This window comes from Canis lupus, chromosome 5 (assembly GCF_048164855.1).
Source record: "Canis lupus baileyi chromosome 5, mCanLup2.hap1, whole genome shotgun sequence".
Classification (NCBI taxonomy): domain Eukaryota; kingdom Metazoa; phylum Chordata; class Mammalia; order Carnivora; family Canidae; genus Canis; species Canis lupus.
The window spans coordinates 26412823-26431331 of NC_132842.1; the positions used below are offsets into that span (position 1 = coordinate 26412823).

Sequence of the window (18509 nt, forward strand, 5' to 3'; positions counted from 1 at the left end):
TGAACAGTGTATATTGAGCATATAAATTAGGGGCAAAATATTCTAGTTATGGCACAATGGGTTCTTTGTCCTTTTTCCACTGAAAGATTGAATTATACTAGTTCCCCAGAAAGAGGCCCCCCAAAATTATATAACTGAATATTTGTTTCTTCCTAAATAATGATGCTATCTTAAAAACTTGATCTAGAAGCAGAAAAATACATTACTTTTCTATTGTTTTGAGTGGCACGATTATATTGTGCTCTGAGTGGCCAAGCACAAGGTCTTGAATAACTCTGCCAATAATTGACTTGCAACATTGATGACAAGTACCATTGCCTTGTTTGTACATCCTCATACATCTGAATGAGACAGAGGCAGACGGGTATGGTGGAAGGAGTCCTGGTCAAGGTGTCAGAGAACATGGGACCAACCTATAGGATTATATCACCAGGCACCCAATGCATCCTTCTGAGCAAGTTCTGTAATCCCTTGTGTCCTGCTGCTTCATTTTTAGAGGGGGCATGACAATACCTCCCTCCCTAAACCAGAGAGATGTGTAAGGTAGTCATGATATGTGTTCACAGAAAAGTGCTCAAGAAATATAGGGAGTTGTTCAAAATGTAGCTCATAGGTATCCTTCCCAGTATGAAAGCTTCTGAACCTTTATTTATTTATTTTTTTTTTGAATACTACTTTGGACATTCTGACCCTGAATCTTGGTCTTCCTCTTCTCCATCTTCCCTATTGACCTCTGTGTTGAGGATGTCATTCCTAATTCACCAGCGAAAACTTTCAGATCTACTTTTGAGTAAATCCTAAGGCTGCTCCCTTCTTAGCACATCCAGAGCTCGCATCGTGGTGCTGGCCTCATCATCTCTCACAGGATGAACCTAACTATTCTCCTTGCTTCCACATGTCCTCCCCCAACAGTTTGCTCTCCCCAGAGCAGCCACAGCAGTATTTTAAAAATAAAATTTGGATCTGGTCACTTCTTGGTTCAAAACCCTCCTGATGAGTGCTTCTCACACAGAGAATTTCATCAGAAGTCCTCACCCCTTCCTGCAGTGCCAGTGGGGGTGGCACACTACCAGTTTTGTGCAGTCCAAGAGCTAAGGATGGTTTTTACATTGTTGAATGATTGTCATATGAATATACTACATAATTCAAATTGCAGTGTCCATAAAGTATTAGAACATAGCCATGTTTAGTCATTTACAAACTATCTATGGTGCTTTCATTCATCCACAGAGTTTGGTTGTTCCTAGACACACATTATAGCCTGCAAAGCCTAAAATGTTCACTAGCTAGCTCTTAATAGAAAAAGTTTGCAACCTCTGCCCACAGGGTATAATCCTTCCTCTTTCCTACCATTCTTCTCATTGTTGTTCTGCTTCAATCATGCTGATAGCTTATTCTTTTATGCTTGTTCTTGCTACAGTGCTATTTTATATGCTGCTTCCTTTTGCCCTTGGATATTTTCCTGGATGTTCTATGACTTCCTCTTTCATATCACTCTAGAATATGGTACTTTTCCCAAAAAGGTCTTGACAGTCCTACAGAAAATAGCACTGTTATAAAATTTAAAATAGTACATGCGAATTTTTTAAGCTCTAATCATGGTTTGTCAGAGTTCAAACTCTGACTCTTTTAGATATTAAAATCTGGAACTGTTAAAAATCAGTGTCAAATATCACATACTTGATATTGAATGGCTCAGTTTAGAGGACAACCTGGGAGTGAAAAATTATATGCTTCTTTTTCTTTTTTTTCAGCTCTTCCAAGAGCTTACTATGTGACTCTGGACAAATAATTTAGCATAAAGGAGCCTCAGTTTTCCTTTCAATGATTTAATGATATTCCTTATGAGCTACATTAGAAATATGATGGATAAACATAGGCATATAACGATTACATTTTTAAGAAGAACAAGAACAGCAAGAACAATCAAATATCTATTCAGCATATTATGGCATATGCCATCCTTACCAGGATTTCATTCTCTTTAGAAAAGTGACTACCTTTGCCAGATGACTATCTTTACTTACATCTGCAAAGTACATATCTAGCAATGGCACCTTTATTGGCTTCCTAGGGCTGTCATAAAAAGTACCACAAACTGGGTAGCTTAAAGCAACAGAAATGTATTGTCTCACAGTTTGGGAGGCTAGAAGTTCAAAATCAAGGTATTGGCAGGGCCATGTTCCTCTGAAATCTGTAAGGGAATCCTTCCTTGCCTTTCCACCTTTTGGTGGTTTTCCAGCAATCTTCAATGTTCTTTGGCTTGCAACTGCACAACTATAACATTTGCTTTCTTGTCATAACGTGTTCTCCCTGTGTCTCTGCCTTTACATGGTTACCTTCTTAAGCACACCAGTCATACTAGATTAGGAGCTTACCCTATGCCTGGACGATCTCTCAAATTTTACCTATTCCATCTGCAATGATTCTATTTCCACTAAGGTCATATAGTGAGGTACTGGGGATGAAGACCTCAATATATCTTTTTTGGGGGAGTGGGATACAGTATAACCCATACAGTACCCAAAAGTGCAATTGCAAGGATCTTTAATACTTATCTTTGTGAATACAGGAGAAGGGCTTACTCTATGATGGATATTCTTTCATGACATTTGCTCATTGTCATTGTAAACAGCATTTTTTGAGGAGGTTGGGGGGAGAAAACCAACATTTGGTACTGTGATTGTCCAGGTTCTTTCAGTGATATATGATAGTTACTGCTTGAGGCTCGAGTTGAAAAAGAAGAATGACCATCTGATGATTTCACTGTCAGCCTCAGATGTGACCCTAACATACTTATGATCACCCCTGGAGTCCCAGAGTCAGCTACAATGAGACCTTTAGATTAGAGGACTGGAGTTTTGTCAGTTTGTTCAAAACTAGAAACATATCTCATGAAATGCTGCTCTTTCACAGACTTTTTTATAAAATTCAATGTTTTCAATTCTTAGAGCAAGAGAGTTGTGAATATATTAACCATTTAATAAGAGATTGTAATGACCACAGGGCAGGTTTAAATTGACAGACATGAAAAAGTCAAAGAGTTTCCTCATTGGATTAGTTTATTTCTTACCTTTTAAACAGTTCCTGTGACATATCAGATACAGAAAATACACTAATATGCCTTATAAAGGAACTTACAGTTATGGCAGTGGAGTTAAGTGGTTGTGCCAACCCTTCCACAGATAATAACTATTAAAATTGGATAAAATATTTAAAATCCCAATAATTTAAAGACACTGGATGTGTCCAATACTGTATAAAAGCTGGAAAGAGTGTATTCTTGAAAAAAAAGAAAAAGAAAAACATAGTTATAAGGCATAAGAATTGGGGGTAATTTCCAATCCCCATGGCTACAGCAGAGTAAAATGGTGGTAGAAAAACAAAGCCTTGTCAAATGTTTGCAGAAATAAGAGTTTAGGAATGGAATAGACTTAGAAATGTAAAGATGAAGCTATGAGAGCAAGATAATTGCAGAGGAAGGAAACCAAAAACCCAGAGCATCTGGCTGACAGGTAAGCTATGCATGGTGAGGGAAAATTCTATAGGGCCCTGCAACAAAGCAGGAAGAGGTCAGAGAGGAATCTACTCTTGAAAGATAAAAGATGCATAGGGCAAGATACATAATTTTGCTGCTTTTTAAGCTGAATACATTTTCCAGTTGCATGAAACATAGCAAGCAGAAGGCTGAAGCCTCAGGGATTTGAAGTGTCAGAAGTGAGATCCTAAGGATATGCCACAGAAGCTAGATTTAGAAGGAAATTCCTAGAAGCAAAAAAAAAAAAAAATGCAATAGAAAGGATAGCCCCAAAATATGAATAAAATCTTGGCCCAAATCCCTCATTGCTGAATTACACAGGCACAGGGAAGAAATCCAAGAGGTTAGACTAATAAAAGCATTTGGAATTCATAAAAACAGTCCAGAGATATCAGTAGCTACATGCTAAAAGAAAAGATAAATGTTGCATTTCACATTCAGGAAGATTAACTGAATATCGGAATAAAAGAGGAAAACTCTCAGGACATTAAAAAATCCACTGTCACAACAATGTATTATCTTTAATGTCCAGTTTACAACCAAAAATTACTAGACATTCAAAGCTACAGAAACTTTGACCCATAAAAAGAAACAAAGACAGTCAATAGAAACTGACTTCCTACGGTCCCAGATATTGGATTTAGCAGATAAAAACTTTGAAGGAGTGATTATAAATATGCTCAAGTAAGTAAAGAAAGTATGATGCCAGTGAGAAAAAGATAAGAAAATAAAGAAATAAATCTATAGAAAAAAATACAACTAAAAAATTCAATAAACTTTAAAAATTAACTCATAGACCCAACAGTATATTGGACATAGAATAAAGTATCATTAAATTTGGAGGCTAATCAACACAAATTACTCAATTTGAAGAATAGAGGGAAAACAAAACAAAACAAAAAACAAACAATTGTAGAGTCTAAGACGCTTATGTGAGAATATCAGCTAGGCTATTATATATGTAGCTGGAGTTACCGAGAGAGAAAGAGAGAGACAGATGACCTGGAAACATTTTTCTGAATAAAAAAAAATAGAATCTTTCCAAAATTTGATGGAAATCATTAAATTCAGATACAAGTGACTTAATAAACTTCAAACAGGATTAAAATAAAGAAAAACATTATTCTTAAATAATATTCCTAAATATTCCTAAACATTCCTGAATACATTGAGTTAAACTGCTTATACCCAAAAATAACAAATAAAATCTTGAACTCAGCCAGAGAAAACATACACATTAATAATAGGTGAATAATGCTACAATTTCCTGACTCCCCTTGAGAAACTATGGAGGCCAGAAGATACTGAAATAACACAATAAAATTGCTAAAAGAAAAAAGAAGCTGTAAATAATAAATTCTATGTTTAATAAAGCTATCCTAAAAATAAAAATGAAATTAGAATATTTTCAGATAATTAAAAGTGATAAAATGTATTACCAGAACTGCATTAAAGATAATGTAAAGGAAAGTGTTCAGGTTATATAACATATTTCCTTTTCTTAATTTCTTTCTTTCTTTTTAAAAAGATTTAAAAGATTTTATTTTTTTATTTATTCGAGAAAGAGAGAGAACAAGCACAAACAAGCAAGCTCCCTGCTCAGCAGAGAGCCCGATGCAGGGCTTGATCCCAGGACCTGGGATCATGACCTGAGCCAAAGGCAGACACATAATTGACTGAGCTATCCAGGAACCCCTTCTTAATTTCTTTAAAAGAGAAATTATTGTTTAAAGAAAGAAAAAAACAAAAAACAAAAAAAAAAACCCTTCAAACCTCCCTCTAAAACAAGCGAAACCCAATAAACAAAAACCAAAAAAAAAATTTATTGATGAATTTATAATGTATGTAAATATATTTATATAACAATAGTTCAAAAAAGAGAAGGTAAATGGAAATATACTGTTGTAATATTACAATTAACTTTAGAATATATATTTTAATTTCTAAGAAATCATGAGAAAATAATTTAGAAAAATATAACTAGAAAACCAAAACATAAGTTAAAATAAAATTTTAAAAAACATCTGATTAACACAAAAGAAGGGAAGAATGGAAAAATTAATCAAAATAAAGTTAATTTCTAGACACAAAAATACAGAAAGTATGTATGCATAATGTATAAAACACTATGTATATACATTTAGAATATATTATGATGCATGTATATTATATATTTATATGTATATACATATTATATGTGCATATAAGCCTAATAATAACACATGGATAAAAATCTAAGACAAACTAAGGGGGAGAAATAGACAAATCTAAAATCATAGATGGAGATCTACTTAAACTACTACCAGTAATTGATAAGACAAATAGACAAAAAAGAAAATAAAAGATCAGAAGGACATTACCAGACTAACTGACAATTATAGAACAGCTCACCAAATAACAGCAGAATACACATTCTTTCTATGAACATTTCCAATTCTCACCCTGGTGAGCCATATATCAGGACATAAATTTTAAAATTTTGACATTATAGAGTAAGTTCTCAGACTAGAATGGAATTAAAATAGAAATCAGCAACAACAATATATGTAGAAAAAGTCGAATATCTAGAAATTAAGTAACACACTCTTAAAAAACCATGAGAGAATCAAGCAACCACAAAATAAAATTATTCTGAATGGTATAATATTTATCCAACTACCACATCAGCTATATTCCACAAATTTTATTCTCTAAAATTACTTTATTATCTAAAATTTGTGGAATATAGCTGATGTGGTGGTTGGATAAATATTATAGTTTTAAATGCATACATGAGAAAAAAAAAAGAGTAAAGTCAATATGTAAGCTTCCAGCATAGAAAGCAGAAAAATGGGCTCCCAAAAGATGTCTATGTTCTAATCCCTGAAACCTATAAATATGTGACCCTAGATGATGAGAAAAACTTTGTAGATATGATTAATAGTATAGCCTGGAGATAGGGAGATTATCCTGGAATATCTAGATGGGCCCAATTCCATCAAATGGATCTCTACAAGTAGAGAATCTTTCTCACTTGGGTTAAAGAAATAAGATGGAAGAAGGAAGGAAGGTTTGAAGTGTGAAATGGACTCAACCCCACCATTGCCACTTCAAAGATGGCAGGGGACCACAAGTCAAGAGATTACTTTCAGAGGATGAGACTGATTCTCAGCAGATATCCAACAAAGGAATGGGGATCTCAGTCTACAACTGCAAGGTACTGAATTTTGCCAAAAATGCAAAAGAGTGAGGAAATAGATAATAGATCCTCCTCCAGAGCTTCCTGAATGGAATGCGGCTCTGCAGATGCTTTTAGTTTTGGCCTAGTGAGATTTGTCAGACTTTAGATGTACAGAACTATAATGTAATAAACTTATAATGCTAAAGTTACTACATTTGTGGTAATTTGCTATAGCAGAAGTAGAAAACTAATGAACTGATTTTTAAAAAAAAAACAAACAGAAAACACATACTACTAATAATAAGAAAGAGGAGATCTTACTACTGATCCTACAATACTCAGAGGATATGAGAATTTGATGAGCATTTTATGGTAATAATTATGATAACTCAGATAAAATATATAAATTTCTTAACTAACACAAATGACCAAAGCTAACATAAAAGGAAATAGAAAATTTAAATAACTGTATCTATGAATAAAATTGAATTTGTCATTAAAAGTCTTCCCACAAAGAAAACTCTAGACCCAGACAGCTTATTGATAAGTTCTATCAAACATCTAGGGAAGAAAAAAAAAATCCTAATCCTACACAAAATGTTTCAGAAAATAAAGAAAGAAGGTGTATTTTCCAACATATCTTACAAGATTAATCCTACTCTGAGAGAATACCAGACAAATACATTCCAAGAGAAGAAAGGTGCCAACCAGTACCTTAATGAACAGAGACACAAAAATCCTTAATAAAAATATTAGCAAATAGGGACGCCTGGGTGGCTCAGCAGTTGAGCATCTGCCTTTGGCCTAGGGTGTGAACCTGGAGACCCAGGATCGAGTCCCACATCGGGCTCCCTGCATGGAGTCTGCTCTGCTTCTCCCTCTGCCTGTGTCTCTGCCTGTGTCTCTGCCTCTCTCTCTCTGTCTCTCTCTGTCTTTCATGAATGAATAAATAAAATATTAAAAAAATATTAGCAAATCATGAGCACCTAGTGGCTGAGATGGTTAGGCTTCTGCCTTCAGCTCAGGTCATAATCTTGGGGTCCTGGGATTGTCAGGCTCCCTGCTTAGTGGGAAGTCTGATTCTCTCTCTCTCCCTCTGCCCCCCATCCTCTCACCCCCAGGTCCCGATTGTGCTCTTTCTAAACAAACAAACAAACAAACAAATAAAATCTTTACAAAAAATATTAGCAAATCAATTCCTTGGTATATAAAAAGACAATATACTTTCATTATTAAGACACTTGGCAAACAATGAATAGAAGACTTCCTTTTGTGGTAAAGGGTCCACACGAAACACTTTCTATGGATATCATATTCTGTGGTGAAAGACAATGTTTCCCCCTAAGTTTGAGAACAAGGAAAGGACATTTATTCTCACTATTTATATTCAGTGTTTACTGGAAATCCTAACGATTTCAGGCAGTTAAAAGGGAAAAAGGAAAAATAGATAGGGAAGGATGAAATGTTTTGATCAAAAGTAGATGTTGTATTTGGAAAATCCTAAGAAATACATATGCACAAAATACCCACTAGAATAAGTAAACGTGTCAGGCTAGCAGTATAGGAAGTCAGTATACAAAAAACAGAAGTCTTTATATATAACAGCAACAAAAGTTGCAAACTGAAATTAAAAAATACTATTCTACTTCAATAACATCCAAAAACATTGTGTACTTAATTTATAAATTTAACAAAAATTGTAAAATACTTGTTTACTCAAAACTACAATTCATCACTGAAACTAAAGAATAACTAAATAAATGTTTATGGATGGAAGACTCAAAGTAGTTAAAATGTCAGTTCTACAAATTGAACTATATATTAAATACAACTCTAATAAAAATTTCAGGAGGCTTTTTGAGGGAAAAATTTATAAGCTAATTCTAAATTTATATAAAAATGAAAACAACTTGGAATAGCCAAAGGAATATGGAAAAAGAAAAAAAGTTGGAGAACCTATACTACCTGTTTTCAAGATTTACTACAAAGCTAGAGCAATTTCTACAGTAGTAGGATTAGTGAAAACATAGATTATATCCCTCAACAGGGACTCTAGAAGACAACATGTATATGGTTGATTGAATTTTGGCAGATGATTCAAGATAATTAAATGGGAGAGTTTTTCAATAATGATACTGGAGTATTTGGATATCCATATAAAAACCTGAACCTTGATTTTACATCGTATCAAAGATAAAAATTAAAATGGATCATAGATCTACACGTGAAAATTAACATTATAAAACTTATAGGGAAAAACAAAAAAAAAATCTGTTGCCTTCTATAGATGAAGATGTCTTAGAACTCAAAAAGTATGAACTATGGAGGAAAAAATTCATATATCAGTTATATGGTATGTTTTCGATTAATCCAAATTTAAAAAAAGTTATTCCTTGAAAGATACAATTTTTAAAAAATAGAAAAAAACTCATATGCTGGGAGGAAATATTTTCCATATAGATATTTGAAAACAAAGTCTCTCCAAAATCTGAAAAGAACTTCTACAACTAAATTTTAAGAGAAGAGAGATGGACAAGAGATTTGAACAGACACTACACAATAGACCAATGAGCATATAAAAAGATGTTCAACATCCTTACTTCTTAGGGGATGCTGATTAAACCCACAGTAAGGTACCACCATATACCTGGTAGAAGGACTAAAATTGAAGAGTCGGCACTATCAACCATTGGCAAAGATGTCTAGCAACTAGAGCTCTCGTATATTACAGGTGAAAGTAAAAAAAAAAATTTACAATACTTTGGGAAACTGCTTGGTTTTCCTTATAAAGTTAAACATACACCTATCATAAGACCAAGCATTTTCATCTTTAGCTATTTACCTGAGAGAAAAGAACTCCTATGGCCATATAAAGACCTGTACGTGAATGTTCATACAGCTGTGTTCATAACAGCTGCAAATGGAAATTACCCAAATGTCCATCAACAGGTGAATGGATAAACAAAATGTGGTATAGTCATACAATGGAATGCCCTTCAGCAATAAAAAAAAAACCCTAGTCATGCACATAATAATATGTATAAATCTCAAAGGCATTATGCTGAATGAAATGAGCCAGACACAAAAGAGTACACACTGTATGGTGCCATTTACATAAAATTTTATAAAATGTAAATTAATGTGTAGTGATAGAAAGCAGATCAGTGGTAGCCTACCTAAAGGCTAGGTGTGGAGAATAGGATTGACTACAAATGGACTTAAGGAAATTTTTGTATGAATGGAAATGTTCTGCACTATCTTGATTGCTGTGCTGGTTTCACAGGTGTACACGTTGGTGAAAACTCTTCAAATTGTACACTTAACACGGGTTCAACTTATTTTATGTAAATTACATATCAATTTAGTTGATTAAAATACTATCAAGTATCTGTCAAAATAAGGGCGGAATTTTTGGAATTTATCCCCAAACCCTCAATTAAATAGGGGTCAGCTGTATAATAAATAAGCCTAGTATAATAGAAATACTCAGAAAATAGTACATCTTCAGAGCATGTCCTTCTTCCCAGGAGAGCATGCCGTTACATCTTTATCATAACAACCTTTAAGAAGGTGAATATTCAGAGAGCATTATCTCCCTATAATATCATCCCTAGAATAAAGGGCTGTTTTAATATGCAAGCATGGTGGATTTCAACATGAACAGAAGAGCTTGTTCTGTCCATTTCTCTGTGGCCTGCTGACATCACCCTGTAACCAGTAGATTCTGAGGGATGCTATTTGTACTTCTCGAGTGCTACTTTAAAGAGCACACAGAAAATTTCAGACTCTATGATGTGGATGTAAAAACAACTGTAGTAAAATGTTTCCCGATTCCCTTGAACTTTGCTTTCCTTTGGACGATCATCAATCATTAGATCAGCTCATTATTACTCAGGTTAACTACAGTTCCCTAAATTCTTCTAGAGATCCCAGCAGTTACTGTGTAAGAAAGAACTACCTTATTTTAGATGATCCAGCCCACATTCCAATAGATTCTGCACATAATCAGAACACCAGAAAACTCTCTACTACCCCTACTTGCTGTCTAACCTACTGGTTGTGTCTCATCATCTCCAATTATGCCTTACGTGTCCACTTCTTTTGGTGTCTTTGTCTGAGTCCTTTAAATGATGCCTATTTGGATATTTGGATATTCTATTGTAGTTTTTGGCTCTCTCTCTCTCTGTTTCCATATCTATATTTCTGAGCCTCCCTGATTCCATTCCCCACATTTTTGAGCCAGTCTCTTCTACTTCTGTACTCAGACAAAGCTTCTGGACCCTACCGCAGAACATAGACCTCAGTCTACTGATTTGGATGACAGTGACACCCAATATTCATTAACAAGTACTTAATGAGCACCTGCTATGTGCTAGGTGTATCTGGATGCTTGGGATTCAGCAGTGAACAAAACAGACCAAAATGCACTTGTGAAACATCTATTTTAACGGAGAGAGTTCAACAATAAACAATAAACATACATAATGCTTTTTGAAATTGTGTCATTTGCTCAATTCATTGTAACTGTTTACTAAGTATTGGCTATGTTGAGATCTGTGGGAAATTGAAAAGTGAAAAAGCCATATCTTGGTCATCTAGGAACTTACAATGTAGTTGAAGTTGTAACTGATACACTAAAAAGTGTAATTTGATTAATCAGCCTGTGGCAAACTTAGCATAGTGTGAAGCTCTCAGAATCAAAAAAAAGAGGGTTAGAGTGGATTGTACTTATAAAAAGAGTGGTCAGAGAAGGCGATACTTGGGGAAAACATGAAGGAAGTGAGCAAGCAATGGATTTGGAGCTCAAGAAGAAGAATGATCCAAGCTTAGAGAAGATCAGGTGCAAAGATCCTGAGATGGGAGCAGACCTGCTGGTGTGCTCTATGTGTATATAAGTATACGAATGTGCCTAGAATATTAGGGTAACAGGAGTAAGGAGCGAGAGTCAAGGTTTGGTAATCCTTGTTGACCTGGACAGCTCCCTTTTATGTCATTGCCTCATGGTGACTATTAATATTATCACCTGTCATTCTCAAAAGTGTCCAGGTTTATTTTATTTATTTTATTTTAAATATTTTATTTATTTATTCATGAGAGACACAGAGAGGGAGAGAGGGAGAGGCAGAGACACAGGCAGAGGAAGAAGCAGGCTCCATACAGGGAGCCCAACGTGGGACTCAATCCCGGGACTCCAGGATCACACCGTGGGCTGAAGGCAGGCGCTAAACCGCTGAGCCACCCAGGGATCCTGTGTCCAGATTTAAATGAAAAATTGTACACTCCACCTATTTAGTCAAATTTGCAATGCATGAATATGACAGAAAAATTCAAAAGGTACAAAAGAGTATACAGTAAATGCAAGCCTTCCTCTCATCCCTGTGCCCCAGGCTTCCAGTTTCCATTCTCAGAAACTACTGTTACCAGTTTTGAAGGCATCTTTATAGCAGTGTTATGAGCAGAGGAGTAACACCCTCTGCCTTCCTTTTTTTTTGCCTTACATTTCTAATGGAACTCTTGGGCTATGCATGAAGAAGAGACTGCAGTAGAAGCACGGGGCCAGTTAGGAAGTTATCACAAAAATCCAGGTAAGCAAAGAACTTCCTTAACTCAATTACCCAAAGATGTGAGAAAATAGAATTATGTGTTGTTGTTGTTTTTTAACTTTATAAAGAGTTTCCATCTGTATCTTTGGCTTAGAACAGCTTTCTCTGAGCCCATCAATCTCAACTAGTCTCCCCCATAGTTTCTATCAGAGCACTTGAACTTTTCCTTCACAGCACTTAACACAACTTGTAATGATACACTTTGTGTTCCTTTATTTAAAAATGTCTTACATTTTTAGCCTTTTTTACAGTTTCTTTTGTTGAAGTATAGGTGACATACAATGTTACATTAGTTTTAGGTGCGAAGCATAGTGATTGGACAACTCTATGCTTTATGCTATGCTCTCTGTGAGTGTAGTAGCCATCATCTCTTACCATACGGTGCTAGTACAATACCATTGGCTATATTCCTTGTGGTGTACCTTTCATCCCTGTAATGTATATATTCCATAAGTGGAAGATTATGTCCCCACTCCCCTTCACCCATTTTGCCCATCCCCCACCCCATCCCATCCAGAAACCACCAGTTTATTCTATGTGTTAATGGGTCTCTTTCTGCTTTGTTTTGTTTTTTTCAATTCCACATGTAAGTGAAATCATATGGTATTTGTTGTTCTCTGTCTAACTTAATTTCACTTAGTATAATACCCTCAAGGTCTATCCATACATTTTTCCAAAGAAGACATAGAGATGGCCAATAGACACATGAAAAGATGCTCAATATCAGTAATCATCAGGGAAGTGCAAATCAAAACCACAAGGAGATATCACCTTACCCCGGTCAGAATGGCTAGTATAAAAAAAAGAAATAACAAGTGTGGGTAAGGATATGAAGAAAAAGGAAACTTCTGCACTGTTGGTGGGAATGTAGATTGGTGCAGCCACTGTGGAAAGCAGTATGGAGTTTCCTCAAAAAATTAAAAAAGAGAACCACCATGAGATCTGGTAATTCCGCTATTGGGCATTAACTCAAAGACAATGAACACATTAATTTCAAAAATACATGCACCCCTATTTTTATTGCAGCATTATTTACAATAGCCAAGAAATGGAAGCAGTCCAGGTGTCCCTTTATCTAAAAATAGATAAAAATGCTGTGGTGTACATATATAATGGAGTATTACTCAGCCACAAAAAAGAACAAGATCTTGCCATTTACAACAGTTTAGGCATTTAGAGGAGAGGAACCATATCCATTTCTTTTGTCAGGTAGTCTAGGCCTTTTATAAAATAGACACAAAAACAAATTTTGAATGAATGAATAAATGGATCAATGAAGAAATCACAAGTCTTCTCTTGCTACTCCTCCTACAAAGATAATCTAAGAATGGCTAACCTTATCTCTACCTCTGTCCATCCACTTGAGTTTCTAAATGATTAACATTTGGATCAGAATAAAAGAGCAAAAAATAAGCTAGTTTCTCTATTTCTATTGCATGTATGTCTCTATCTTCATTCTTATAAAAACAGCAGAAAACCAGGGAGGCAGGAAGAAAGCATAAGGGTTATAAGATATAGTATAAATCAGCATTTATGTATTTACTGAGGAAATATAAGTATATTATTTTGACAGTTTGACAGTATGAGTAATAGGCAGTAGAGAATATTCTAATTTTACACTTATATTTTATATTACTAACATATAGGTTATAAAGTGACATTTTTGAATCATTTCATTACTCTAAAGTGTTAGGGATAGGTATACACAAGAATGTTTTTACGTGTTTAAGAATGCATTGCCATACATTTTAGTCTCGAGGAGAGAGATGTTCTCTTTATTCTCTTGGGTCACATGTGGAAACATCTCAACAGATAGTAGAACAGCATATAGTAGAACAGCATTCTTTATATACACTTACTGTTCTGGTGCAATGATTCTCTTGAGTCCTGAGGGTATTACTACATCAGTGAAGTGAGAAGAGGGTATGGAATCAAGGGATTGGCCAACCCACACATTGCTTCGGCGCAAATGCACAGGCTATGACATAGAGTTTATTAACTAATTAGCCTCTTGTATTTCGTTTAAACCGCTTGACCCCAGTGCCTGCCCAAACTGACATTCCCCTTCCTCTTTTTTTTAAATTTATGATAGTCACATAGAGAGAGAGAGAGGCAGAGACACAGGCAGAGGGAGAAGCAGGCTCCATGCACCGGGAGCCCGAGGTGGGATTTGATCCCGGGTCTCCAGGATCGCGCCCTGGGCCAAAGGCAGGCGCTAAACCACTGCGCCACCCAGGGATCCCCTCCCCTTCCTCTTCTTTGGAAGTTACTCATCTTCAGTTAGGCAGAATAAGAACAACAACAACAACAACAACAACAATTTGGCTATTTGATGGGGCCATTTCCTCTTTGCAAAGATGAGGAGACAGAGGCCCAAGAAGATTAATTAACAAAGTCATTGGTAATTAAGGACTAGGATTGATATTTCCTGTTATCCAGCTTGGTATTTCTTGCTTATTATTATAGTGAAAAAATACAATATGACAACTGTATCAGTAATAACAATGACTTTTTTTAAACCAGAAGGAAGAGAAAACACACACATGGCTATAGAAATATTACTGAAGCAAACATGAGGACTGAAGAATATGCCAGTTCCAAGAGGTCAGAAACAAGACACCATTTTTTTTTTTTTTTTTTTTTTTTTTTTTGATTCTGAGAGCTTCACACTATGCTAAGTTTGCCACAGGCTGATTAATCAAATTACACTTTTTAGTGTATCGGTTACAATTTCAACTACATTTTAAGTTCCTAGGTGACCAAGATATGGCTTTTTCACTTTTCAATTTCCCACAGATCTCAACATAGCCGATACTTAGTAAACAGTTACAATGAATTGAGCAAATGACACAATTTCAAAAAGCATTATGTATATTTTTACATTGCCTTTGTGCTTCCATTCTAGCATCATATATAATTTTGTCTGTTTGTATGTCTATGTGTAAAATAACAATTCTCATTCTCTCGATGAGGTATTTTCTACTTCACTATCTATGCAATTATAAGGTGAAAACTATTCCAAACGCCACAAGAGCTGAATGGCAAGTGTAGAACTACTGTTAAAGAATTTTGCTCTTGAAATTGTAATGTCATAGCACTTCAGCAAGGGAAGAAGAAAAGCCATTCTGATATTATGCATGCTTAGGTATTGGGATGTGGGGTTATTACTGGTTCTTTTTCTATTGAAAAAATGGATAGGGTAAAATCTAAAGTAATTTCAGTGTTATTCAATATTTTATTAATGGGGGGAAGCATCATTTTAACTGCAGCCATCTATAGAATTTGGACTGATTACTAGTTCAAATGACAGAGTCCTACAGTGAAACCCATAATTTTACATTACGTTCTGCAAGAGATGATAGCAGTTCTTCACATATAATGGTATTGCTACCCAGAATCTTGTTAACACTCATAGTCTGAGAGGTTGTGCTTATCTTCTCTCTCATTATTATTTTGAATCAGAAAGAAATGTTTTTCAGAAGTCTACTGGCCTTTTTCCTTTATATATGGGACTTTGGTCAATTAGACATTTTCATAGACTAGACACCGTGGGTAACAAATTTAATAATTTAGGTAGAAGGGTAAAATTACAAAGAAGTGAATCTTTAAAAAAAAAAAAATTAAGAAATGCCCTTACTGTGGTTTGACTTGTATTTAGCTCTTTGTAGCTATTTCTAGTCACTGATTCTATGGAAAGTACTTTCAGTTTAGTTGCTTGTTACTGGGCAACAATTTATTCCAATTATAACTGAAATGTTCCTAATAGACAGTTACTGGCGGATAAAAACAGATTTTAAAAATGAACTATTAAATCCATAGTATTTTCTCTTGATGCAAGAGGCAGAAATTATTCTAACAATTGACATTTTCTAATGTTCCCAGGTCTTTCTAGACATTTCAAGTGATTTGGGGGGCATTGGTGAGGACCCAAGGGGCGGCATGGTTCAGAGCTGTTAAATGTAGAAATGACACAATTAGATAGAATAGCTACTGAGACTGGGGACCAAATGTTAGCAGCGTATGGAATGCCACATTCTCTATCAGATGCAAATGGCATGCAATCTTCAAACTTTCATAGGAGAGTTTTTCTTTAGAAAAAGGTCTTAATGGACATTTGCTAACTACATTCTCTTCCTGACAATCACCCTATTATTTTTTTACTTACCTATTAAAAAAAAAAAAAGAAAAAAAAACACAGCTAACAAATGACAATGGAGGATAAGCAGAGCATATCCCTTGATACTTTATATGTATTTTTTAAGGCAAGAAAAGAGAAAACAAAATCTTTGTTCCTAAGTTTCTCAACCCAAATCCAACCAGACTCACTGACAAGCCTAAACCTTTCCATGTATATTCCAGCCTCTGAGGCTAGAATCTGTATAAGCTCAAATGAAGTTTGCCACATGGATATATTTTCAAATGAGACGTGTGGTGTGCAAGAAAGATTTCTTTGTTTTCTTTCTTCTTTATAATATTAAAATGCAGTAAAAAATGGACTGACCATAGTCGCCAATTGACATAAAATTACACGCATGGAAGGAAAAGAAGTACATCAGTTGTAGATTTAACCTTAGGAACTTTATCTCATAATCAACAGTTTTGTGTTTTGAAATGTGTCTTAAATGACCTGATCAGTTCTAATGGTAGTAAGAAGAGACGGTTGCTGAGAATTTATTCCACTTAGCTCCAGTTTCTCCCCGTAACAGAATAACAGGCAAGAACAATTGCAGCACCAGTCCCAGGCACAGGATCAACAAATACTTGTTGAATTTAATTGGGTTGAATTAAAATTTGTGCTTTTAAAGAATAAAGTTGGCATCTCTAGTCCAAGGTCCCCAAATCATCTAGGCTCTCCACAGTTGACTGTCTAATGAACTCCAGACTAGTTATAGATCAAAGGGATTAAAATAACTTTACTCAGCACTCACTTTACTCTGTTTCATTATCTGAACTAGGGAAGTCTAGGATAATTACAGTGCTACCTAAAAAAAAAAAAAAAAAAGTTTCATCATCATACTTCCTGTTTGGTGAGTAAACAACAGAACAGTTATGGTCTGTAACGGACCTATTAAAACCCTAACATCCCTGCAAGCGAGTAAGTTGGAGAACTCCAGAATGCTCCCTGACAGGACACTGAAACACCAACCCTGAACGATCAACAACTCATTGCCATAGTGCGACAATCTTAACCCTGTTGCAACTGGGTGACCAGTCAATTTGCAGGGAGAAGCATCATCAGAGCACATAGGAATGCTGTTATTACCCATTATAAGTATGACGCGAAGGTCACATATCAGGCAATTACACCTTTTCATTACATGCTAACCCCTCACGGCAGGGAAGCCACGCTTATGACTGCATTAGACAGACAAAGCCTTCAGCTCTTAAAAAAAAAAAAAAAAAAAAAGAAAAGCCAAAAAGGGGGGGGGGCAAAAAAAAAAAGAGAAAAGATAAAAAAATTAAATTCGTTTTCTTACCAGCACGTTGCAGCATCAACTCGCTCACAGGAATGTTGCCTTTACAGGTTTCTCTTTTAATTATCCTGGAAGCAGGGAGACAAAAAAAAAAAAAAAAAAAAAAAAAGGCAAAGAAGAAGAAGCAGGGTGGTTAAATTAGCGTGCTGGAATCTTTTCAGTTTGTCGCAGAGTAGAAAAATAAAAAAGGGGGGGAAAAAGGCTCAGTAATTTAAATTTGCTCTCAGTTCAGGCTGCATCGTTGGGTCCCGCCCCTTCTTCCCGCTGGGTTCCACTACCTGCAAGGCTGGAATTGACAGCTACTGTGCAAACAAAAAAGGCAACAAGCATGCTGGTACCGTTCTCACTGCTGTTTGGGTCTCACTTGTCCTGACAACTAAAAATCATCGGTGGAAAGGTATCCTACATTTTCTATCTGAAGCATTTGCATGTAATTCCCTTCCATTTTAATGATACACCATAGCTCATGATGATGGAGTTTGATTCCTGTTTTTATTCCCCCCTCTTTCATTTTTTTCCTAAATATGCATAATAATTCTAGTTACTATTATTATTTATATTTTTACTCTTATCATTGTTCAGAACCATCCTTTGGCATTCTTTCTGCCCTCTCCTCTCCAAGACACGTTCTCTCCTGTCTTTCCCTTTTACTCCTAACCATTGACATTTCTAGGGATGATAGAAATACCCAGATTATCAGAGTTTCCACTTCTTAGCCGATTCTTTTTTTTTTT

At 35.4% G+C, this 18509-nt stretch overlaps 1 protein-coding gene across 1 annotated transcript in view; it reads right to left on the reverse strand.

Moving 5' to 3' along the window:
• Nucleotides 1-17859, reverse strand: part of CELF2 (CUGBP Elav-like family member 2) — an 815242-nt gene extending 797383 nt beyond the window's left edge. Inside the window, exon 1 of the mRNA XM_072825857.1 lies at nt 17779-17859. The gene's annotated coding sequence lies outside the window, so the exon portion shown is untranslated. The remainder of the gene's footprint in view (nt 1-17778) is intronic.
• Between the last annotated feature and the right edge of the window lie 650 nt (nt 17860-18509).